Source organism: Hemiscyllium ocellatum, chromosome 11 (assembly GCF_020745735.1).
Source record: "Hemiscyllium ocellatum isolate sHemOce1 chromosome 11, sHemOce1.pat.X.cur, whole genome shotgun sequence".
NCBI classification, from domain to species: domain Eukaryota; kingdom Metazoa; phylum Chordata; class Chondrichthyes; order Orectolobiformes; family Hemiscylliidae; genus Hemiscyllium; species Hemiscyllium ocellatum.
The window spans coordinates 72127483-72153745 of NC_083411.1; the positions used below are offsets into that span (position 1 = coordinate 72127483).

General features: G+C 42.9%; 1 protein-coding gene across 3 annotated transcripts in view; it reads right to left on the reverse strand.

Annotated features, from left to right (window-relative positions):
* The window catches only part of gpr174 (G protein-coupled receptor 174), a 32316-nt gene extending 12141 nt beyond the window's left edge, over positions 1 to 20175 (reverse strand). Inside the window, exon 1 of one of the 3 annotated variants that reach the window (XM_060832190.1) lies at positions 19817 to 20175. The gene's annotated coding sequence lies outside the window, so the exon portion shown is untranslated. Of the gene's footprint in view, positions 1 to 1658; positions 1729 to 19192; positions 19464 to 19816 lie in introns of those variants that run through there. The other 2 variants (XM_060832188.1, XM_060832191.1) reach the window with 2 other exon arrangements.
* Between the last annotated feature and the right edge of the window lie 6088 nt (positions 20176 to 26263).

Below are 26263 nucleotides of genomic sequence, written 5' to 3' on the forward strand. Positions count from 1 at the left end.
GGTTCCATTCCTTGCCTTGTAGCCTCCCTTTCCCTCAGCCCTTAGAAACCTCCCTCTCTATCCATGGTCTTGCAACCTCCCTTTCTAACAGTGTAATCTCCTTTTCTACATATTAGCAACCTCCCTCTCTCACCCACTTTGAATCCATCTCCTCTCTCTCTCTCTCTCTCTCAACTGCCCCCATCCTTGCAACATTCCCCATCTCTTTCTCTTAACCCTTACCCCCTACAGTCTCCCTGTCTCATTACCCCCACTCTGACCACTACAGCTATCTTCCTCTCTTGCTTCCCCCCGCCAACTCCTGTAGGTCCTCCCCACCCCCAACTTTCTCTTGCCCTTTCCAGATTCTAGGAGAAAGTGAGGTCTGCAGATGCTGGAGGTCAGAGCTGAAAGTGTGTTGCTGGAAAAGCGCAGCAGGTCAGGCAGCATCCAAGGAACAGGAAATTCGACGTTTCGGGCACAAGCCCTTCATCAGGATGAAGGGCTTATGCCTGAAACATCGAATTTCCTGTTCCTTGGATGCTGCCTGACCTGCTGCGCTTTTCCAACAACACACTTTCCAGATTCTGACAGTCCTCCCCTCCCACCTCCTGCACCAATCCCTGCAGATCTACTCTATTTCTCAAGTGTCCCACCCAATCCCTACAGCTTCCCCCATCTCCAATTTGTCCAGCTGACTGCTGCAGTCTTCCCCACGTCTTTCAGTTGCCACCCCCCCCAATCCACTGCTATAGCCTCCCTCTCTGTTTGTCAGTTACCCCTACCCTCCACTGCAGCTTGCCCTTCCCCACATCTCATCCCAGCCTGTCAAACTGAGCCACTCTCACTCACTTATCCTGCCTTTTTTTTTTAAGTCAAGACCCTATTAGCAACAAATACTTCTGCCCACTTCACTGATGTATCCTCATTATTGTATTTTGCCCTGATTTTCGCAAGCAAGTTCTCCCTCTCCTCCCATGAGTTTTGAGTGCTGCCACATGACCAATAAACCCATTCCCCACAATCCCAGAGAACACACCCATGTGATTAACTCACGTTCATCCTCTATCCTGAAACCTGACAACACCTGTCTTACTTTTTAACTGCTCTTGCCATTAAATAAATGCCTTCTAAAATGATTTATTCACCCTGTTAGTAGTTATCTTACATTTTACCTATATGCTTCTGGGCAGAATTATAAGTTAAAACAGTTTCTCTAAATCCGCCTTGTCAGACCAGTCACAATTTCAAAAGCCTTCATTAGGCTCATTAGGTATATACAAGGCTGAGATTGACAGACTTTTAATCACTAACAGAATTAATGGGGAAAAGGCAGGAAAGTGGAATTGAGGACTATCATAGAACATAGAACAATACAGCACAGAGCAGGCCCTTCGGCCCATATCAGCTAGGATCTCATTCAACAGCAGAACAAAATCAATGGACTGAATAGCCTACTTCTGTACCCGCATCTTATTATATTATTTCAGAAAAAATAAAACTGGATTTTTCAATCTTCATATGTCCATTAGCAGATAAATTAATTATATTTAACATATATATTAGCAGATAAATTCATTATATTATGTATATTAGCAGATAAAGTCATTATAATTAATATGTATATTTGTAGACCTGTTCAATAAGCAATAGCAAAGTGACAAAAATTATAACCTTACCCTGCTCTCACAAAAGACTATTTTTCTCTTCCCCTAGTTTGCAACTGTCATAAATTCTGCTGTTAAAAGCAGTCAGATGATTTTACGTCATTACACATGAGCGCTATCTATAAATTAGTGGGGAAATGCATGGCAAATTATTCCACAGGAAATCAATGCAGGGACCAAGCAAGCAAACTGTGATGCGTAAGTGCAAATGCAGTGTTTATTTGTTTATCCAATTCACGCACATCCTATGGGAAAATGTCAGTGACAAAAGGAGGTTAGGAGAGATGGAAATTATAACAAACAGACTAATATTCAATAATTTATATCTGTGTTGCTTGCCTCTTCTACACTAAATGAGAAAAATAGATTTTTGTAGTAATGTGCACCATGTTATAGTGCTGACACTCCATGACTTAAATCAAAGTTGTTTTGCTTTTTTTAAAAAAAAATGAACTGGAGGCTTCCCACCCTTCAAGGAACTGAGTCTATTATGCAAAATTCTGTTGTCTCTTAATGGCTATTCTCATAGATTCAGCACTCTATGATTTAAACAGGGTTCAGCCTGTGCCTTCAGATAAATAAAACTGCACGCATCCCAATTTGAGCCAAAATGTGACTAGTCCCATTGTCTAAATGGCTGCACCCACAACTATGTCACAACATTACTGCCAGCATTTCACATAAAATACACTTACTGCAATTTACAAACCAATTCTTGCAAAAAGCAGAACTTTGGCCGTAAGCATTTTGCAAAGACAGGATGTTCATATTTTGCATTTTACCATTAAAACTAGAGATCCATTATACTTTTCAGAATGCGACAAGGTATTTTCTGCACCATTTCTTTTCGAGTTATCGAATATAAATCATTGAACATCAACTACCATCCTGCATTATATCTGTACAGCTAGCAATTCCGCACATTGATAACACTATAAAAAGACATACTTGCATTTTGACTCTACAGATGTAGTTGATGGAATGTGCAGAGATACAGACTTAACCATCAAAACTTAAGAATTCAGACTTTAACGATGCAAAAGATAGCTTAGCTTTAAAACATAAGCCTGCATTCTTAGTTCAAATCTTTATTGAGAAGTAAGAATTCCTAAGTAATACAACAGATGAACGTTCAAATTAGGAGCAGGAGTGGCCATTTAATTCGGTAGGGTCTGGATTAGTGGTGCTGGAAGAGCACAGCAGTTCAGGCAGCATCCAACGAGCAGCGAAATCGATGTTTTGGGCAAAAGCCCTTCATCAGGAATAAAGGCAGTGAGCCTGAAGCATGGAGAGATAAGCTAGAGGAGGGTGGGGGTGGGGAGATAGTAGCATAGAGTACAATGGGTGAGTGGGGGAGGGGATGAAGGTGATAGGTCGGGGAGTGGTGCGAGGGGGGAGTGGATAGGTGGAAAAGGAGCTAGGCAGGTAGGACAAGTCCGGACAAGTCATGGGGACAGTGCTGAGCTGGAAGTTTGGAACTAGGGTGAGGTGGGGGAAGGGAAAATGAGGAAACTGTTGAAGTCCACATTGATGCCCTGGGGTTGAAGTGTTCCGAGGCGGAAGATGAGGTGTTCTTCCTCCAGGCGTGTGGTGGTGAGGGAGTGGCGGTGAAGGAGACCCAAGACCTCCATGTCCTCGGCAGAGTGGGAGGGGGAGTTGAAACGTTGGGCCATGGGGCGGTGTCCCGGAGATGTTCCCTAAAGTGCTCTGCTAGGAGGCACCCAGTCTCCCCAATGTAGAGGAGACCGCATAGGGAGCGATGGATACAATAAATGATATTAGTGGATGTGCAGGTAAAACTTTGATGGATGTGGAAGGCTCCTTTAGGGCCTTGGATAGAGGTGAGGGAGGAGGTGTGGGCGCAGGTTTTACAGTTCCTGCGGTGGCAGGGGAAAGTGCCAGGATGGGACGGTGTGTTGTAGGGGGGCATGGACCTGACCAGGTAGTCATGGAGGGAACGGTCTTTGTGGAAGGCAGAAAGGGGTGGGGAAGGAAATATATCCCTGGTGGTGGGGTCTTTTTGGAGGTGACGGAAATGTCGGCGGATGATTTGGTTTATGTGAAGGTCTGTAGGGTGGAAGGTGAGCACCAGGGGCGTTCTGTCATTGTTACGGTTGGAGGGTTGGGGTCTGAGGTGGAGGTGTGGGATGTGGATGAGATGCTTTGGAGGGCATTTTTAACCACATGGGAAGGGAAATTGCGGTCTCTAAAGGAGGAGGCCATTTGGTGTGTTCTGTGGTGGAACAGGTCCTCCTGGGAGCAGATACAGCAGAGGTGGAGGAATTGGAAATATGGGATGGCATTTTTGCAAGAGGTAGGGTGGGAAGAGGTGTAATCCAGGTAGTTGTGAGAGTCGGTGGGTTTGTAAGAAAATGTCAGTGTCAAGTCGGTCGTCATTAATGGAGATGGAGAGGTCCAGGAAGCGGAGAGAGGTGTCAGAGATGGTCCAGGTAAATTTAAGGAAAGGATGGAATGTGTTGGTGAAGTTGATGAATTGCTCAACCTCCTCGCAGGAGCACGAGGTGGTGCCAATGCAGTCATCAATGTAGCGGAGGAAGAGGTGGGGAGTGGTGCCGGTGTAATTACGGAAGATCAACTGTTCTACATAGCCAAAGAGACAGGCATAGCTGGGGCCCATATGTGTGCCCATGGCTACCCTTTTGGTCTGGAGGAAGTGGGAGGATTTAAAGGAGAAATTATTAAGGGTGAGGACCAGTTCGGCCAATGCGAGTGTCGGTGGAAGGGTACTATTGGGAACGTCTGGAGAGGAAAAAAAACGGAGAGCTTGGAGACCATGGTCATGGTGGATGGAGGTGTAGAGGGATTGGATATCCATAGTGAAGATGAGGCATTAGGGGCCGGGGAAAGGGAAGTCTTGGAGGAGGTGGAGGGCGTGGGTGGTGTCTCGAACATATGTGGGGAGTTCCTGGACTGGGGGGATAGGACAGTGTCAAGGCAGGTAGAGATGAGTTCAGTGGAGCAGGAGCATGCTGAGACAATGGGTCGCCCAGGGTGGTCAGGCTTGTGGATTTTGGGAAGGAAGTAGAACCGGGCAGTGCTGGGTTCCCGGATTATGACGTTGGAAGCTGTGGCTGGGAGATCTCCTGAGGTGATGAGGTTCTGTACGGTCTGGGAGATGATGGTTTGGTGATGGGGGGTGGGGTCATGGTCGAGCGGGCAGTAGGAAGAGGGACTTCAAGTTGGCGTTTGGCTTCAGCGGTCAGTGCGCCAGACTATCACTGTGTCCCCTTTATCCGCTGGCTTGATGGTGAGCAGGATAGGAGCAGAGGGATTGGAGGGCTGCGCGTTGTGAGGGTGAGATGTTGGAGTGGGGGAGGGGGCAAGACAGGTTGAGGCGGTTAATGTCCCGGCGGCAGTTGGAAATGAAGAGGTCGAGGGCAGGTAATAGGCCAGCGTGGGGTGTCCGGTGGATGCAGTGTGTTGGAGGTGGGCGAAGGGGTCCTCGGAAGGTGGGCGGGAATCCTGATTGTGAAAGTAAGCTCGGAGGTGGAGGCGACGGAAGAATTGTTCGACGTCACGGCGTGTATTAAATTAATTGATGCATGGACGGAGGGAGATGAAGTTGAGTCTTTTACTGAGGACTGATCATTCGTCCTGAGTGAGGGGGAGGTCTGGGGGGATGGTGAAAACTCGGCAGGGCTGGGAGCTGGGATCTGGTGTGGGTGTGGAGCTGGGAGTGGGGTTGGAGCCAGTAACTGGAGTGCATTTAATTCCTTGAGCTAGCTTCATGATTTAATTAGATCGTGGCAGATCTGAATACAGCCTTAACCCACTTTCCTATCCTATCCCCAATTGCCTTTGACTCCCTTGTCAGATAAGAATCTGTTTACCTCTGCCTTAAATACACTTGGCGACCCTGTCTCCATTGCTCTCAAGGGCAGAGACAGTTCCAAAGACTCACAAATCTTAGAGAGAAAATAACTCTCTTTATCTGAGTTTTAACTGAGCATCTCCTTACTTTGAAATTATAGCCCATGGTTCTAGTTTCTCACTTCGCACTGCGAGTGCCTTCAGGATGTTAAACGTTTCAATATGATCACCTCTCATGCTTTTAAACTTCAATGGATGCAAGCCCAGCCCAAACAAAGCTAGCCTCCCACCATCCTACTGCAGGCATCCATTGACTAAACATTATAGAACATAGAACATAACAGCGCAGTACAGGCCCTTTGGCCCTCGACGTTGCACCACCCTGTCATACTAATCTGAAGCCCATCCCACCTACACTATTCCATGTACGTCCATATGCCTGTCCAATGACGATTTAAATGCACTTAAACTTGGCGAATCTACAACCGTTGCAGGCAAAGCATTCCATACCTTTACTACTCTCCGAGTAAAGAAACTACCTCTGACATCTGTCTTATACCTATCTCCCCTCACTTTAAAGTTGTGCCCCCTCGTGTTTGCCATCCCCATACTTGGAAAAAGGCTCTCCCTGTCCACCCTATCTAACCCTCCGATTATCTTGTATGTCTCTATTAAGTCTCTACCTCTCAACCTTCTTCTCTCTAACGAGAACAGCCTCAAGGCCCTCAGCCTTTCCTCCTAAGACCTTCCTTCCTTACCAGGTAACATCCTAGTAAATCTCCCCTGCACCCTTTCCAAAGTTTCCACATCCTTCTTATAATGCGGTGACCAGAACTGTACACAATACTCCAAGTATGGCTGTACCAGAGCTTTGTACAGCTGCAGCATAACCTCCTGGTTCTGGAACTCAATCCCTCTATCAATAAAGGCCAAAACACTGTATGCCTTCTTAACAACCCTGACAATCTGGGTGGCAACTTTCAGGGATCTGTGTACATGGACACAGAGATCTCTCTGCTCATCTGCACTCCCAAGAATCCTACCATTAGCCCAATACTTTGCATTCCGATTACTCCGGCCAAAGTGTATCACCCCACACTTGTCCACATTAAACTCCATTTGCCACCTCTCAGCCCAGCTCTGCATCCTATTACATCCTTCATCACTATCCACAACTCCACCGACTTTAGTGTCATCTGCAAATTTACTGACCCACCCTTCTAAGCCCTCAGCCATTTATAAAAATGACGAACAGCAGTGGACCCAACACTGACCCCAGCGGTACGCCACAAGTAACTGGACTCCAGGATGAACATTTCCCATCAACTACAACCCTCTGTTTTCTTTCAGCAAGCTAATTACTGATCCAAACTGCTATGTCTCCCACAATCCCATTCCTCCACATTTTGTATAATAGCCTACTGTGGGGAACCTTATCGAACACCTTGCTGAAATCCATATACACCACATCAACTTGTTTGGTCACTTTGTCAAAAAACTCAATGAGATTCGTTAGGCACGACCTACCCTTCACAAAACTGTGCTGACTGTCCCTGATCAGATTATTCTTTTCTAGATGGTTATACATCATCTCTTATAACCTTTTCCAACACTTTACCAACAACTGAAGTGAGACTCACTGGTCTGTAATTACCAGGATTGTCTCTACTACCCTTTTTGAACAAGGGAACCACATTTGCTATCCTCCAGTCCTCAGGCACTATTCCTGTAGATCATGATGATTTGAAGATCGATGCCAAAGGCTCGGCAATCTCTTCCCTTGCTTCCCAGAGAGTTCTAGGATAGATCCCATCTGGCCCAGGGGACTTGTCTATTTTCACACTCTGCAGTATTTCTAATACCTCTTCCTTGTGAACCTCAGTCTCTTATATTCTAGATGCAAGTATCTCTGTATCTTCCTTGCCAACATTTTCATTTTCTATAGTGAACATTCTCTGAACTACGCCTAATACATTTATATTGTTCCTTAAATAAGGAGACCAAAACTGCGCACAGGACTCGAGACATGATCTCAACAAGCAAAACTTTTCTTTTTTCATACAAAAACAGAAATTGCTGAAGAAACTCAGCAGGTCTGACTGTATCTATAAGAAGAACATATATTAATATAAGATTAGGGAGAAGAAAGATCACTGGACTTGAAACATTAATTCAACTTTCTCTCCACAGATGCTGCCAGACCTGCTGAGTCTCTCCAGCAATTTCTGTTTTTGTTTCAGACATTTAGTATCCACAGTACTTTACTTTATTTCCTTTTTCTCAATATTACATTTCCTGTGCACTAAACGGCAACATTTTATTTGCCTGACATGTTGTAGTCATTTGTTGTACTTAAATATCTGCAAATTAGAAATCCGAGGTATGATGCTGAAGGCAAAATTGTTGTTTTAAAAATGAAATATGATGCTTGGAATAATTAGAATGACTGGATCATACATCACAGAAAGAAACTGTGGCCGCTCTTTGTGCAGGATTTCCCCAATTAATCCTATTCATCCACCTTTTCTCCATGACACTACAAAGTTTTGTTCTTCAAGTAATTATCCAATTCCCTTTGTAAGTCGTGACTGAATCTGCTCCCACCACTGCAGATCATCTCCCTTCATAAACAAAAATCTCATCTCTCCTCTGATTAGAGGCATCTTCAGAGACCCAACATCATGGTAAAAAAAAAGTTTGAAAGTTTGTAAGCAACAGTAATCTCCACATATCCAATTAGCACTGAATCTGGTTTCAGAATTGGTTTAGGTTATTTCCCTTCTGTTTGACAAGATTCCATGACCCAGTCATTAAAAAAAAGGCTTGTCACCTTTCACTTACATTGTGCCCACAAGCTCATTTTGCAAGTTAATATATTGAAAATTGGATTTTAAATCTCCAGAATAACAAATGATGTCTGTGCTACCCTGTACCCTGTAGATCCTACTCTCCATCTCCAGACTTGTAACATCTGTCTAACTTCAATTGTCTTTTATATAAGACATTGCTCCTTACAACTGAGCTTTCTCTCCTTCTGATCTTTATGTTTTCTCTTTGCTATAAACATTTAGCTGCAGCTTCAGTTTCTGTTTGTATTATCTTGTTTTTGAAAGGGTCAGAATTTTTTTTTTCTCTACGATTGAATTGAATTGAATTTTTTTTATGACCATAATTATGGGAGCATGGGGGTGGGGTGGAGTAGGAGGTGTCACAATCATGTTTTTTAAGCCAGGACCAAAATTAAATTGCTAGACTATAAACAGTTAGGCAACTGAACCCTCATAGAATTATTGAAAGCAGGAAACAGAAGCAAGTCATTCAGGATGTTAAGACAGTGCTGCTTCTTTTAATGAACAGTATATGTTCCACTCTGCTACAATCTTATCCCCATATCCCGACAATTTTTTTTCTCTTTTAGTGTTTATCCAATTCATTTATAAATGCTATTGTTGAATCTTTTCCCACCACTCTATAATGGAGCACAAACCGAACCTAACTTACTCTTTGCATAATAAGAGGTTCACATTGGCAAAAGGACTGGTAGCAATGCCACCGTGCCACCCATCCTTATGGGTGGCACGGTGGCACAGTGGTTAGCACTGCTGCCTCACAGCGCCTGTAGACCCGGGTTCAATTCCCGACTCAGGCGACTGACTGTGTGGAGTTTGCACGTTCTCCCCGTGTCTGCGTGGGTTTCCTCCGGGTGCTCCGGTTTCCTCCCACAGTCCAAAGATGTGCGGGTCAGGTGAATTGGCTAAGCTAAATTGCCCGTAGTGTTAGGTAAGGGGTAAATGCAGGGGTATGGGTGGGTTGCGCTTCGGCGGGTCGGTGTGGACTTGTTGGGCCGAAGGGCCTGTTTCCACACTGTAAATCTAATCTAATCTAATCTAATCTAATCAGCTTAAATTGGTGTCCCATGCTTACTAGTTCTTCATGATTTTTAACACCTCCATTAAATTTCCTCTTCACCTTCTCTGCTGTGAGGAAAATAACCCCAACCTCTCCCACACTTCCACGAAACTGGAATCCTGAACTTTTTGAACAATTTTTTTTTCTGTAGCCTTTCTAAAGCTTTCAGGTTTTTCTTTAAGTGTGACATCCAGAATTAGACATAATCCCAGAAGGAAAATCCTTGCAAGTAAAGCTCACAAGTCACTCATATTGCCCTAACTCACCTTATTACTTGAAACTGGAGTCACAGTATGACAAGTTTATTGGAAGTTTATTCATTTTCCTCTTTGGGCTTTGACAGGTAGGCTGGAGATCCTGAGACAGGAAGGAGGTGCTGCTGCTGCTTTGCCAGGCCAGTGACCCGGAGGATCCAATATAATGCTGACTGGCCAACTAACTGGCAGCAGACGGAGTGGTCAGCCAGTCAGGAGGGCAGAGAAGCAGAGCATGAAGCATCATGGGATGGTACGAGAGGTTCTGACGCTTCTTTGACAGGGTAGCCAGCATTCTTTCCATGTGGTGTCATAGCTGCTGATTCGGAAAATCTGCTGCCTTCAAACAACGCTGTTTCTGTAGAAGGCCCTGCTCCTGACTACAACAAGCCTGCTGAGGGCCTGAGGAATGAAACTGTTTGGAGGAAGATCTCAGGTGGCCCCCATAAGTTGCCCTGCTGGCTTTACTCGAGCCTGCTCAGGAAAGATGACATGTCTTCTTCCTCAGCTTTCTGTGTTTGGCACTTATATCCTTGTGGCTCTCCAGGACGTTAGGAGTTCCCTGACTTACAAGTTGGGAGGGGCTGTACAATTTGGATATCCCCATACTGGAGACTCCTGGTTTTACTGGGGGCAAATGGGGAGGAGTTGACAATAGTGCAGCAGAAAGGCTAACACTTTATTGAAATGAGAAAAGCAGGTGGCAAGTGGTACCTGCAGCGTTCAGAGGTTCTGCTCCATCCATCACATCACTCCGGAGTTCCTTAGTGAGGTGTTGGCTGGCAAACAGTTTTCTCCATATCCACAATAGCAAAGGAAGCATCACTTTTCTCCACAAGCAGCCTAACCCGCTGTAGTGCCAGGTTGCATTGTAAACCATGATATGCAAGGGCTGAAAATGTGTTGCTGGAAAAGCGCAGCAGGTCAGGCAGCATCCAAGGAACAGGAGATTCGACATTTTGGGCATAACCATTCCTGATTAAGGGCTTATGCCCGAAATGTCGAATCTCCTGTTCCTTGGATGCTGCCTGACCTGCTGCGCTTTTCCAGCAACACATTTTCAGCTCTGATCTCCAGCATCTGCAGACCTCACTTTCTCCACGATATGCAAGGGGCCTACTGGACATCTCCAGCCCAGTTGATTAAGGCATCGAAATCACAATATTAAGAGATAAGTGACCTGCTCAGTACTCATGTCCCATGCCAAGTGTTGAGCCTGTCATCAACACCACGTGGGATCCTCACAGTAGGAAGTAGACACCTTTTTTACTGGGTCGCCCTTGTTTCCCAGTGTCCAGCCTTAAACGTGTGCAGCTGTGAGGTTTGAAAAGGCTGGCACTTAGAATTACAGCTGCTTTCAGAAACCGTGTACACATTAGCAATAGCTGCAGATGAAGACTGCTGGCTAGTCCAGGGGATTGGAAATTTCCACAGAATGCAGCAGCTCACAATGAGAAGCTGCGGCAATCCAGCAACGGCCCTCTCAGATTTTTGTTCTAATAATAATTGCCTGACTATCTCAAAGAGGGCATCAGTCACTGCCTTCATCCACCGATATACAGCGGACTGGGAGATCTCACACAGGCTTCCAGTAGGTTATTGGATGATCAAATGGTGCAGTAAGTTTAGCAATGCAGTAATTGTTAGCACCTCCAACATGGCACACAGATTTGTAACGGCCACCCAGAACCGTGCAATCCTCATGACCCTGCAGCTTTAGTATTTGAAGACAGCTTATCCTCCGATGGTAGATCAGGTGGCATTGCTGCCTCACAGCACCAGGGACCCGGGTTCATGTCTAGCCTTAGGTGACTGTCTGTGTACAGTTTGCATGTTCTTCCTGTGTCTGTGTGGGTTTCCTCCAGGTGCTCTGGCTTCCTCCCACAGTCTGAAGAAGATGTGCAGTTTAGGTGGATTAACCATGCTAAATTGCCCCAGAGTGCTCAAAGATGTGTTGGTTATGTGGGTTAGCTATGGGAAATGTGGGGAGGGGTTGGGACTCGGTGGGATGCCCTTTGCAGGGTCAGTGTGGACTCAATGGGCTGAATGGCCTCTCTTTGCACTGTGAGGATTCTATGATGTGGTATTCTAGGAGGACGTTGTTGGCAGTGCCCTCTGCACCCTTCTGCTTCATCCCTACTCCAGTTGGCTTTGAGATTGCTGCCTTCCTGCTGCCTGTGGCTGCAGCATTCTCTCACTCACTCACCACCTTGCCATCGGCTCCTCCTATGGCAATGCCCTTGGCAAGTGGGCACTCTCAGTCGACAGAAGTTATTACCAAGCAGCTTCTTTACTCTACCAAAGCTACACCCTCTTCCTTGCCATTTGAAGTTGTTCCCAGATGGTGACACACCCCACACCAACCCTGTGCTGGCACTGAAGTCCCATGCCTAAACTGCTCTATCCTCCCATCCAAGGCAAGCTGGCTAACACGATGATCACCAGCAATTGCTGGCTGCCCTCAGGTATCTGGCAGAGCATTGGTTCTGAACTCTGCACTTCTGACAAAATTCAAAATAAATCCTTAAAACTGGCTTCAGTTGGCAAATTCATTAGCTCAAGTCACTGTTTGGATTATCATGGCATACCATCCACCTATCAGGTATTTGTGAATCTAACTTCGATGCCTTCCTTATTAAAAGGGCTCAGAAAACACCAACAGATATACCATGTGGTCCAAACAAATGAATGTTTAACACAACCTCCCGATTTTTGTATTCAATGCCTCAACTTGTAATGTTCAGGATTCATATGAATCATAGAATCCCTACAGTGTGGAAGCAGGCCATTCGGCCCATTGAGTCCACACCGACTCTCCAAAGAGTACCCCAAAAAGCAATCTCTGTAACCTTGCATTTCCCATGGCTAACTCATACAGCCTTCACATCCCTGGGCACTATGGGCAATTTAGCATGGCCAATCCAGCTAACCTGCACATCTTTGGACTGTAGGGGAAACCCATGCAGACACGGGGAGAATATGCAAACTGTGGTCGCCAGAGGGTCGAATTGAATCCAGGTCCCTGGTGCTGTGAGACAGCAGTGCTAATCATTGTGCTGCCCATGTGCTTTGTTAACCTATGTTGTCACTGTCAAAAAACAGTATATAAATATGTCCAGTTTCTTCCACTCCCTTTAAAAGTGCACCATTTAGCCCAGATTGCCTCTCCTTACTCTTTCTATCAAAGCATGTCTCCACTCAGATTCCAGCCTCGGGTGACTGTCTGTGTGGTGTTTGCACATTCTCCCCGTGTCTGTGTGGGTTTCCTCTGGGTGCTCTGGTTTCCTCCCACAATCCAAAGATGTGCAGGTTAGGTAAATTAGCCAAACTAAATTGTCAATAGTGTTCAGGGATGTGTAGGTTAGCTGCATCAGTCAGGGGTAAATGTACAGTAACAGGATAGGGAAATGGGTTTGGGTGGGATACTCTTCAGCGGGTTAGTGTGAACTTGTTGGGCTGAAGGGCCTGTTTCCACACTGTAGGGATTCTATGATGATCCCAGCACTGAAGTAAAAGCAAAAATGGCTTGAGATCTTAAATTGAAAGGTAGAGTGCTAGAGAAACTCAGCATGTCTGGCAGTATCTGTGAAACAAGAAACAGAGTTAACATTCTGGGTCTAACTTTGAAACTTGGAACCCAGTTTTGAAGCAGAGTCACATAGGATTCAAAACAGGAACTCTGTTTCTCTGTCCACAGATGCTGCGATAAAAGCAGAGCACATACTGTCCTAGTACTGAAACTTGGGGAACTCCACTGAATATACCCCTCCAGACCAAAAGCAGCCAGTCACCTCAACTCTGTTTTCTATCCTGTAGCCAGTTCTGTAACCAAACTGCTAATTACACCTTCGCATCTTGTGTTTCAATTTTACTAAGAAGCCTAATATATATCCGGGATCCATCTTGAATCAAGATATAATCTTAGTAAGCTTTGGCTCCCATATAGTTTTTGCTATCTCTTAATTGTCTCCTTCATTTTGCCTAAACTAAGCAGCTTGAAAAGAGTTCATTGCAACGGATTCACACTGGGTCTGAACTATTGGCCCAGTTTGGTTTTAGTTCAGACAGCTAACTCGACTTTGGAACTATCAAAGATGGAGCTCCATGCAGTGGAGACAACTTAATGTTAAAGTTTTGTAAACATTGCCACCATTACCAAGTTCTCAGCATTATCAATAAGAAAGACCACTAGTTGAGGAATTAATTGAGACACCTGAAACAGTCTTCCACTGGTTCTGCTTAAGCTGTCCCATTGATTGCAAATGCTGAAAACAGTTCCACTCTGAGATATGTGGTGTGTCTAAAGATCAGCCTGATGGAATTTGAATTTGAATTTGAATTTATTGTCACATGTACCAAGGCACAGCGAAAAGCTTTGTCTTGCGAGCAATGCAGGCAGATCACAGAGTTAAGTAGCATAGATAAGTAACTAGAAGGTAGACAGCGGCAAAAACAAAAACACAGGTACAGGCGAATGTTAAGAGTTTGTGAGTATTCTAACAACAGGAGGGTAGAGATTGCTTTAAAACCACTGGTACGTGTGTTCAGGCTTCTGTACCTTCTCCCTGATGGTAGAGGTTGTAGAAAAACATTGTCAGGGTGGGATGGATCTTTGAGAATGCTGGCAGCCTTTCCTTGACAGCGGGCCTGTTAGATGGGTTCTATAGATGGGAGGTTGGCCTTTGTGATTGTCCAGGCCGAGTTCACCACTCTCTGTAACCGTCTGTGATTTTGAATGGTACAGTTGCCATACCAGGTAGTGATACATCCAGACAGAATGCTCTCAATTTGCACCTATAAAAGTTGGCATGGGTATTCGCCGTCATGGCAAAAAGCCCAAGCTTTCTAGGCATCCACTCAGTGTACTGAAGCAGTGGCAGGATCTCTGTCAGCACTGGTCAGGGTCCCAGCTGAAAAAGAGGCCATTGCAATATCTAGGGTGGGTTGCGGACACCTATAAAGTGTAACTGAGACACCCACTCTGCTGACAGGCTGGACATTTGATCAAGTGCCTTGCCACCCTGAGGGAGGAAAACTCAAGTCCTCATTTCTCCCCTCTTTAGGAAGTGATGCAGGAATTCCAGCCAGAATTGATGACCACTGTTCTCTTGATAATTTGAAACCTTCAGCCATAAACCGTTGAGTGGGAATACTGGGTAGACAGGGGATCTCCCAGACAGTCAACAAATGTAAGCTGTTAATGAAAGAGGGGTGAGTGGGAGACCTCACTCACTTCTTCTGGTATTTCTAAAGTGGTTAAAATCAATACTGTACTTACAAATTCACACACCAATTTTACTCTCCCCTCTGCCCACAAAAACTTTGGAATTTCAGCTTGTGCTTTGAAGCAGGAACCATTCTAGTTTCACAGAAGATTGTGTCTAAATGCACCCTTAATTATAAAAAGGAAGACCGAAAGATATAATACTGCCCAGAGAACTTATTTAATGTGTATGGTGAACCCGTCAGGCTGATTACAAAAAGAACATTAGTCAAACTGTGCTTGAATGTTGGTGCCAATGTTATCATAACCAGGTCCTGACTTCACTGATGTTTTCTTGGGGCTTTGCCCAGTTGCTCCGAAATTTAGGTTATACAACCTTGGTAAACATATCTTTTCTTGATCAATAATAAGACTACGATGAAGGTAGACTATGGAATGAAGACTTTAAAAATATGATACTCTAAAACTTGATTTTTGTTGACATGGTTTCAAATTTATTGGTTGAATTTCCCCACCCACCTTTAATGTGCTAATTCATTTTCTTTATATATTTGACACAACCTTTGATATGGAAAATAAGCCATAGATTAATACCTTTACCAATATCAGTCTGTAACTGATCAATTATAAAGAAAAGTTGCAGATCAGCACCTCTGGCTGGGTCTTCTCTCAATTCCTGAAATATAAGGGTCTAATTTTTTTCGCTTTCCCTCCTTTGACAGCATGCCTATGACCTGAAAGTCAATGGTATGTGAATCTGCATAGTGACATAACTTTCCAGCTTATTGTATCCAATGCTACACAGTGTGCTTATGAAGCTATGAGGTCCTATGCATGCTCAATATGGCTCTATTTAAACTCCCATTCAACTGTTATTGTTGTTTTCCATTACCATTAACAGTTGAAGTCCAGCTGATTTGTTTGTGGTTTACTGTCATTCCGCAGGGATAAGTAAGCATGTCCACTATCTGCCAAATGTTGAACGCTGTTTTGCTGTTTTAACTTGGCTCTAAAGCATTTTTTTTTAGTTTTGACTATCCAGTGAGAATTAATTAATTTGATAATCACCCTGTTCTCTCCATGGTTTAAAATTGTTCTACTCAATACAAACTTTATGTACATTTAATCTGTGCGAACCTGACTGGAATACTAATATATTTTATTTTCTTTTATTCAGTCAGCTGATGAAGAACTGTCAATGCTGTTCTAAAAGTTATTTTATTGAGAGGCAGCAGTAATGAGTCATTTGCATTTGTCAGAATATTAGATATCTGCATCGTGTAATTTTCTTTTGTCTATAATCTTTATTTTCAATCAGAATATCCATTATGTTTGTAATGAATAAACTGTCCCCTGATAATTCTATTTACACGGATCTTGCTCTTTGAAGCTAGTTTGAGTTATGTTAGCATGAATTGGAGAAAATATCAAATGAGTAAAATGTTGTACTGACAATGGTCAACATTAATCTCAGTACTGTGACATGAAGAACATGCAGCTTAGAATAATCATAACAGAAAGGAGTTCAAAAGGCTAAATGTTAAAGAGAATTCTGCAAAATAAAACAACCGAAAACAGTCTTTCCATCTTTGAAGCCCATGCATGATTAAAAGATGCGCTTCCAAGAAACCAAACATTTTCCCACGCAGTGTTAGTGAAATTTTAGCATTGTAGCATTTCCAACCCTTTTCTGGATTGATCTGTTTTGATTTGGCAGAATTACTTTTACATCTGTGTGGTAATTAGAAAAAAGATTACAATTAGGTAAAGTCTAACATGAATCCATTTCTTAACTACACAATCGCTTGGTATTGTGGAACTTCAACTCAGAAGCATATCCCTTACTAATATTCAGTCTGTTGCTTGTTTTGTTGTGCAATTTATAATCTCTTTGATACAGTTTGACGGAGTTCTGCTCAGACATTTGCTCAACCTTAAATGAACATTATTTCACCATTATTGATTTACTGAATTGTACTTTCTTTTACATGGTGAAGCTTATCTAAAGGCAGTTTTGAGAGATAATGGACTGCTATTTAGTCAGCTCGGTTAACAAAATTTGAACCGAGGTGTTTCATTCTTTACTTCAGTTCTGAAAGATTAAATGGTTTTGACTAAAGGTACTTCTATTTGTGTTTATCAGCATGTCTGTCTGAATGCTCAATGTACAGGTAAATGTGGATTTTTGAAAAAATCTGTACAGCGTAGTGACAGGAATACGTCATTCAAACTTTTGAAAGTGATCAATCATTCAATTAGGTTGTGGCTAATTTCTACCTCAGCCCCATTTAACTGCCTTATCACCAGATTCCTCAATACCCTTACTTATTGCTATTTTCTAATCAATCAGTTTCGCAATGTTATTACTACTTCCAGAGCAGGTGGGACTTGAACCCATGCATCCCAGCACAGAGGCAGGGTGCAGCATAGGTGGTTGAGTGATGGCCTTATAGAGATTTATAAAATCATGAGGGTATGGATAAGGTGAATGGTGGACGTCTTTTCCCTAGGGTGGGGGAGTTTAAAACTTGGGGGCATATTTTTAAGGTGAGAAGAGAAAAATAAAAAAAAATATGAGGGGCCATTTTTGTTTACAGAGAGTGGTTCATGAGGGCAATAAACTTCAAGAGAAAATGGTGGATGCGGGTACAGTTACAATGTTTAGAAGACATTTGGATAAGCTCACAAATAAGAAAGGTTTGGAGGGACATGGGCCAAGCCCAGGCAGGTGGAACTTGTTTAGCTTGGGATTACAGTCAATGTGGACTGATTGGACCAAAGGGTCTGTTTCCATGCAGCATGACTCTACGACACTACCCCTTGCCACAACAGCCTTCTCTTAACAACATAGCTTTGCTTACATACAGTCTATCACACAGAAATCAGCCACTCCCCATCAGGGAATGGAAGGCTGATCTTCCCCACAGTGGTAAGCAGGGATACTAACGACCTTGCTAAAGCAGAGTTTCCTAACTCCCTTACTTAGTCGATCCTTTTTAACACAACCTGGCTCAGATCATACATCAATCTTTGAAAGAATACTGAAGAGTATGACTGCTCAACATATGTCCTCACAACTAACTCCTCAATCCCTGGTGTCAATCTGCTGAACCTGTTCTGCCAAGGCCAGTATATCCTTCAACCTGAAAGCAATATCCCAGATGCAACCTGACCAAAGATCTGGGCCAAGCTTTGAATTCAGTCAGGGGAATTATTGAAGGATCACCCTTTTAACTTTTAACTTCAAAATAGTTGTACTGTCCAACAAAAGGAACTTGAGCCATTTATATTAGATTCCCTACAGTGTAGAAACAGGCCCTTCGGCCCAACAAGTCCACACCGACCCTCCAAAGAGTAACCCACCCAGACCCATTTCCCTCTGACTAATGCTCCTAACACTATCGGCAATTTAGCATGGCCAATTCACCTGACCTACACATCATCTTCAGACTGTGGGAGGAAACCGGAGCACTCAGGGGAAACCCATGCAGACACGGGGAGAATGTGCAAACACCACACAGACAGTCGCCCAAGGCTGGAATTGAACCTGGGACCCTGGTGCTGTGAGGCAGCAATGCTAAGCACAGCCACCGTGCACATTTACTACAGGATGGGTTTCAGTGCCACAAAGCTAAGATGCACTATACAGTACATAGAAAAATGAATCTATTCCACTTAATGATTTCAGCAACTTTTTAAATAACAGTATGATGTTGCTGTGTTCAATAACCCTGGTCTCTATACAGGATGCCCCTCAAACCTGCCCTCAGCCAGTTGGGCTATTCAATTGCAATCGAACCAGGCTAAATATAAATTTTAGGTAAATTTTGAACGATAACTCAAATGATCTCAACATCACTTCTTCGTTATATCTTACTATGCGAAAGGCAACATTTAATTTGAATCAATTTGATGGAATAAACTGGATATTTCACATAGTGCATACTGAATTTCTTTTACCCTTGGCATTAGGCATTAACCATTAACCATTCAAAGTTTGCTCTTGATAAACCTGGAGTGACTCCCAAACGACGCGATTCAGGAGCTCGGTTGGTAATTAGTTACTTATTGGAGTGGGTACGATTGGACGGGTTTCACTGCAAAGCGTGGACCCCATTGCTAACTGTGTGCAGCAGTAACCTTCCTGAGGTAACAATTAGATTTTCAAATCCATACCAGGGCAATCCAGGAAGGAGCAAAATTGCATCACTTAATTAAACGCGTTACAATGCCTAACCTGGCCTCCTTGAAGAGTACTTCATCCAAGTGTGGCTAAGATAATTCCAAATCTCGAGGCTTCCTCAATGTTTAAAAATAAAGGCACTTACCGACCTGAGCTACAGAGAGAGAAAGCTTCACCAAACGCCTGACATGCAGTTTGCAGTAAACGCTGTGGGATTTCAACTCGACACCAGCAACAAGGGTGGCTGTGGTTCTGTGAGGTGCAGAGCCGAGTGAGTTGTGTGAAGCCTGTACATTTCACATTTCCTTTTTTTTTGATGTTGTTGGCGTTCCACTCGGCTCACACGAACAGCGGTTTTCATGTAAATGAAGCAAAGAAGCGGCGGGGCTTTCATTCCACGCCAGAGGAGCCGGCAGTTTCACTCGCTGCTAAAGTCCTCGGCGGAAAGGGGATTTTAAAAAAAATTCTCTCTTTTTGACACGAGATGTCTTCAATGTCTTTTTTTGGCACAGGCTCCTCCGCCCTTTTCTGTGTGTTAGTTTCTGTGTGAAATGGAGGTGCGGTTGGATGGAACTAGATTGAAAATAAGACAGAAGGGAAGGGGAAAAAAATCCCCAGCATTTTTTTTCTAACAGATTTCCCTAATTCAGAGTAAGGGGGGGGGGGGGGGGGGGGGTGGTGGTGGGGAGAAGGTGAGTGTTGCAGAAATAAATGAGTTGGATCAAATAAAATGTGCATCTTGCCCATCAATGTGCACACCAAAACTTACCAGTTTATGAGTGAGGCTTGTTCATCAGAGGCTCTGCTTCTATATGTAACGGTATCCCATCTCCTGTTATTCCCGGTCACTAGTCTCTTGTCTGTCTGTCTCTCTCTCTCTCGGTGCTGTCAGTCAGCAGACGGTCAAATCGTTGGAGCACCTTTTGCCCTCCTCAACCCTCTGAAGAAATGTGTTCGAGTGACAGGTTGGAGCTGGGGCTGGATGGTTTCACTTTAAAAACAGCACAAGGCTTGTTTTTTGAGCGGGCAGAGAGAGAAACAGAGTTGGAGCTCTTCTTGTTAAAACTCCGTGGGATGTTGAATAATGCATGAGTAATTCCGAGAATCTGCAAAGGGGTTTTTTTTTCTCTCTCTCTTCGCCTTTTCCATTTAATACGATTCTCAACGAAATACTGCAGCTGACAACAGACTTAGGCACAGCGGGGAGGAAGGGAGGGAACTATCTGCATTGATTAAAGTTGACATAATAGCAGAATAAAAGGACTTAATTGACAATAAGACAGATACAGAATCCATATGGATTGAGTTAAAAGATAAGAAGGCATCCTTCTTCCTGACATGTACAGTAGTGGACCAACTTAAGGCACAACTACCACAGATAAGTAATAGTAATAGTTGAGACAGGACTCTTGTGGTGCAGTGGAAACGACCCTTTCTCTGAGTCAAGAGTTCCAGATTCAAGTCCCACCTGCTGTAGAAGTGTGTCATAACATCTCTGAATTGAGCTATGAGAAAATATCCAAATAGTTACGAGAGATTTGAACTACCCCGCCCCACGAATGCTCAGCAAAAAAGGAATTGAGTTTTAGGACATAGAATGTTAAATGCTGGAAATCTGAAACAAAAAATAGAATTTGTTAGAGAAACTCAGAAGGTCTGGGGGCATCCTGGAGAACGAAACGTTGAATTGATCTTTTGACCTGCAACATTAACTTTGCTTTCTTTCCACAGGTGCTGCCAGACCTCCTGAGTTTCTCCAGTTTGACTCAGATCTTAAGCATCTGCAGTTCCTTTGTTTTAACTTTTGAGTTTTAATACTGGGGATGAGGGCTACCTTTCTAATTAAGTAAGATGTCCACAGCGGATGTGGGCCAAATGCTGGCAAAAGGGACTAGATCAGTTCAGGAAAACTGGTCAACATGGATGATTTGGATTGAAGTGTCTGTTTCCGTGCTGTATAACTCCACAACCTCATACATAAACGGACCACTGCTGCAATTTGTACTGGTTAATGAGCCAGAACAGATAGGGGAAGCAATAGTAAGGGAGCATGTTAGTAATAGCAATCACAATATACAGGTCAATCTTCTATTACATGCATTTCATTAATGCAAATTTGCTGTAATACAATTGATAATTGGGGACACTGTTTCTAAAGTGTGAACTTTTAAAATGTGTGTTGGCTGTAATGCAATTATACCACCAATGCTTTAAGTGCTGTTTCTAAAGCACGATTTTTCTATGATGGGGGGATTATACTGGAACACAACCATCATGTTGTAAAAGAACTACCTGTAGTAAGACTCAAGGTTAGACTGATGATTATCACAAGTAGGACAAAGACTAGGGTGAGAAATTGGCGAAGATCGATTTATGTGGTTTGAACTAAAGAAGGTCACCGGAGAAAATCTTTTTAAAAATAAAGCAAAGAGTGAGAAAAATGGTAGAAAATCTTTAAAAGTAAATAGTTTCAAATGTAATATATTCCACAAGAGAATCAAAAATACATGTTGCGATGTTCAGTATTAAAAATCACACAACACCAGGTTATAGCCCAACAGGTTATTTGGAAGCACTAGCTTTCAGAGCACCGCTCCTTCATTCGGTGGTTGTGGCTGAATAAATATTGCAATTGTTAAGTGTAGGTAAAAGCAAACATGATCTACTGGGTGCTGAAAGATTGGGAACCAAAGTGAGTATGAAGACTCTAGGCAGAAAATGCAAAGCTCAGGGAGTTATGAAAATAATACCCAAATAATGCATAAATAAATATGAAAACCATCTCGTCTCACAGAATTAATGAAAGGTAAAGGTAGGTCACCAAATGGATGAGGAATTTAAGCTTACAAGAAATGACAGAGAAATAGCAAAAAGTTGGATCATTACTTCACTTCAGTTTTTGCTCAAGAAGGTTATGGAATTCACACCACTCAATGGATCCATCATGTTACCTTTGACTGTACACGGTCATCACCAAGAAGTGAAACTATGTGATAGTGGAGGTTGCCAGAAGTGGTTCTGAGTGACAGCAGATCTTCATGTTTGAAACAGGACATCAGCAGATGAACCTGCACCCAGTAGCTCAGTGGTTAGCACTGCTGCTTCACAGAACCAGGGTTCAATTCCAGCCTTGGGTGACTGCCTGCATTTTCTCTGTGTGTCTGCATGGGTTCCTCTGGGTGCTCAGGTTTCCTCACACTGTCCAAAGATGTGCAAGTTAGGTGGATGGCCATGCTAAAATTGCCCATAATGTCCAGGGATGTGTAGATTAGGTGAATTAGCCATGGGAAATGCAGAATTACAGTGATGGGGTGGGGGGGGGGGGGTGAGTCTGGGTGTGATGCTCTTTGGAGAGTTGGTGTGGACCTGTTGGGCCGAATGGCCTGTTTCCACACTGTAGAGATTCTACGAGAGGGTGAGCATAGTGGGAGTATTAGCAGAATTGAGAGTGAGAGGGAGGAATATAATTAACAAGTTAGCACAACTAAAACACGATAAAACCCCAAGTCTAGACATATTGAAGATAACCAGACAGAAATCAGCATAGGCACTGGGTTGCATACAGACAAGTCAATTGAAGAGTGCTTAGTGCCAAAAGACTTGTGGACAGCTAATATTTTGTATATATGCAAGGTAGGTAGAGTAAAACCTGGCAATTATAGGTCAGTTGGCTTAATATCAATAAAACTGGAAATTATCAGTGAAGAAATAATGGAAGAGACATATAAAACAAAATATTAAGCCAAACAAAGAGAAGTGCTAACTGTGCCTAGAAATTAATTTCTAGGGGTATAGATTTTAGTAGTAGTGAAATTACGTTAAACTCAAATAGACTTCTGGTCAGAGTTCAGAAGAATACTATGCACATTTCTGGTTCACAGGCTATTGAAACAGTATAGAAGTTGCAAAAAAGATTCACAAGGCCAGCACAAGAACTGGGAGGTTTTGGTTAATGGGAGAAATTGAATAAGTTGTGGTTTTTCTTTTCAAAAGGTTTAAATGTGATTTGATGCAGGTCTTTAAAATCCTTAATAGATTGGACAGGATAGATGTGGAAAGAAAATTTCTCCTTACAAAAGACCATAAAATTAGTGCCACAAATAAATAAAAAAATCACAAATAAATCCAATACGTAAATAAAGAGAGCTTCTTTGTTCAGAGAATCGAACAGCAAAGTGGTTGCGACTTGGATGCTTTCAAAAAGCAAGTAAATGAGTGCGTGAGAGAAAAATGAATAGAAAAATATACTGAAACATTCCGATGATATCGATGGAACAGGCAGAGTCTCATTTAGAACAAAAGGACAGAAAGAATGAGGAACTGTCAAGGAAACAGTAATATCTGTGTAGGTCATTAGAACTGCTCATTGCAAGAAATAGTTCGCACATAACAAATGGCTCAATCACTTGGAAAAGGAGAGAATGGTACCAAGCAGAAAGATGATAAATGCTACGGTAGCTAACCAAGTAAGAGAGCAAATAACAAAGGGCTTGAAGGATGTTTTTTGAAGGCTGTTAGAGAATTGTGACTCAAGTATCAAAAGGGTTGAGGCTGTGCTCCCACTGGTGAGTGAAAAGGGAGAGTGAGCTCAGAGGGGTACATAGTGTATGCACTTGAAATGCAATGGGTTTCCACAGTTGCAAAGGCATGTCCATGACAATTATTAGTTTTCAATTTGTCTTCCAGAGACAAACATTGGAGTATTTATAGTATTCAGCTGTGGAAAAATGAACCATTTGGAAGTTAATTGCCTTGACAAAATACCTTGATTTTTCTGAAGATGATTGCACAAACATGAGCTAATGGAAGCTACTTTTGGAATATACAATATATTTTGGAACTTCTGATGACAAGGAGGAAGTCATCTGACCAAGTGAGCTTAGTGAATGTTTATCTAAGATTTCGGAGATCTCCAGCAGCTGTGAGAAAAAAAACTGCTGTTTTTGTCTCTCTCTACCTCCATCTAAGATAGCACCCTGTTTGTTGAGTTTGATTGGGTCTACATTCTTGCATGCAGAGAAGTGTTAAAGGAAGCATTTCCACTACTGCAGTTCTCGAAGAAGTAGAAGACATCAACCTTAAACTGCAACTTAAGGACCAAAGGCACAACCACTCCAGACAAACAAGGACAACCACTGAATTTTTTCTTAATTTATTGATTGAATTTAGTTTAGCTCCAGTTAATTTCCTTTAGTCTCAAATCTGTGACCTTGCATGTTTGTTTGAGTGTTATGGGCTTCTATGTACATTGTGGAAAGTAGGCCATTTCTTTACTTTTTAAAGTTGTTAAATATCTTTACCTCTGAGGGTTTCAGCAAAATAAGTGAACCCATTACTTGTTTAACTCAAGAAATCCTGCCTGACTAATTCTTTATCATGAAACAAATGGGAGCACAATGAATTGGCAAAAAACACCCTTTTTGTATTCAAACTCTCTGTTAAAATCAAACAAGTGGGAAAATAAGTGAACTATTACACCTCTCCTTCGCTGGTTGTAACACAGTGACCAACAAAGGGATATGGTGAGGTGATAAGAAGCAATATTTCCTGTAAAATGTTGATATTGTGTGGCACTAGTTTTTCAATGCATGGTATCTTTAAATTGGTCTGTGCAGCCATGCAAGTGTGATACTTAGGACAGAGGAAGACCTATGCAATAACTTTCTGAATGGCACACAGCCACACATGCAGCTTAGTCCGTACATTTTTATAGATGCCCGCGCAAAACATTCTATCTGATGCACCACAGCGTGGTATGGCAACCACGCTTCCCAAGAATGAAAGAAACTGCAGAGCTGTGAGCACAGTTCAGTCCATCCCGCAAACCAGCCTCCCATCCACTGACTTCACCTATACTTCCCACTGTATCGGGAAAACAACCAACATAATTCAAAACTCCTCCCACCCCAGTTATGCTCTCTTCCACCCTTTTCCATCCGGCAGAAGATATAAATGTTTCTACACACAAACAAACAAATTCAAGAACAGCTTCTTCCCCGCTGCTATCAGACGTTTGAATCGACCTCTTCAACGTTAATGTTGACCTCTCTCTTCACTTTTTCAGTAGCTGTAGCATTGTATCCTGCACACGGTTCTGTTATCCTAATGCACTTGTATAATATGATCAGCCTGTGAAGCAAATAAGACCTCGGTACGTGTGATGGTAATAAATCAAATCAAACATTGATGAAAAGGAATTAGCATAAGATAGCAGCAACAGTATTGATATTAGCAAAGATAAGTGGGAAAACGGAGGACTGGGAAGCTTTTAAAGAACAACAGAGGATTACTAAGAAGGAAATACGCAGAGAAAAAAAATGAGGTACGAAGGTAAACTGGCCAATAATATAAAGGAGGATAGTAAAAGCATTTTTAGGTATGTGAAAGGCAAAAAAAATTATTAGGACTAAAATTGGGCCCTTGAAGACAGAAACAGGGGACTATATTACAGGGAACAAAGAAATGGCAAAAGAATTAAATGGATACTTCAGATCTGTGTTCACTGGGGAAGACACAAGAAATCTCCCTGAGGTAACAGTGGCTGAAGGACCTGAACTGAAGGGAATTTATATTTGCCAGGAATTAGTGTTGGAGAGACTGTTACGTCTGAAGGTTGATAATTCCCTGGGGCCTGATGGTCTACATCCTAGGATACTGAAGGAGGTGGCTCGAGAAATTGTGGATGCGTTGGTGATTATTTTCCAGAGTTCGATAGATTCAGGATCAGTTCCTGCGGATTGGAGGGTGGCTAATGTTGTACCACTTTTTAAGAAAGGTGGGAGAGAGAAAACAGGAAATTATAGACCAGTTAGTCTGACCTCAGTGGTGGGAAAGATGCTGGAGTCTATTATAAAGGATGAAATTACGACACATCTGGATAGTAGTAATAGGATAGGTCAGATTCAGCATGGATTTATGAAGGGCAAATCATGCTTGACTAATCTTCTGGAATTTTTTGAGGATGTAACTCTGAAGATGGACGAGGGAGATCCAGTAGATGTAGTGTTCCTGGACTTTCAGAAAGCTTTTGATAAAGTCCTACATAGGAGGTTAGTGAGAAAAATTAGGGCGCATGGTATTGGGGGCAAAGTACTAATTTGGATTGAAAGTTGGTTGGCTGATAGGAAACAAAGAGTAGTGATAAACGGCTACATTTTGGAATGGCAGACAGTGACCAGTGGGGTACTGCAGGGATCAGTATGGGGACCGCAGCTTT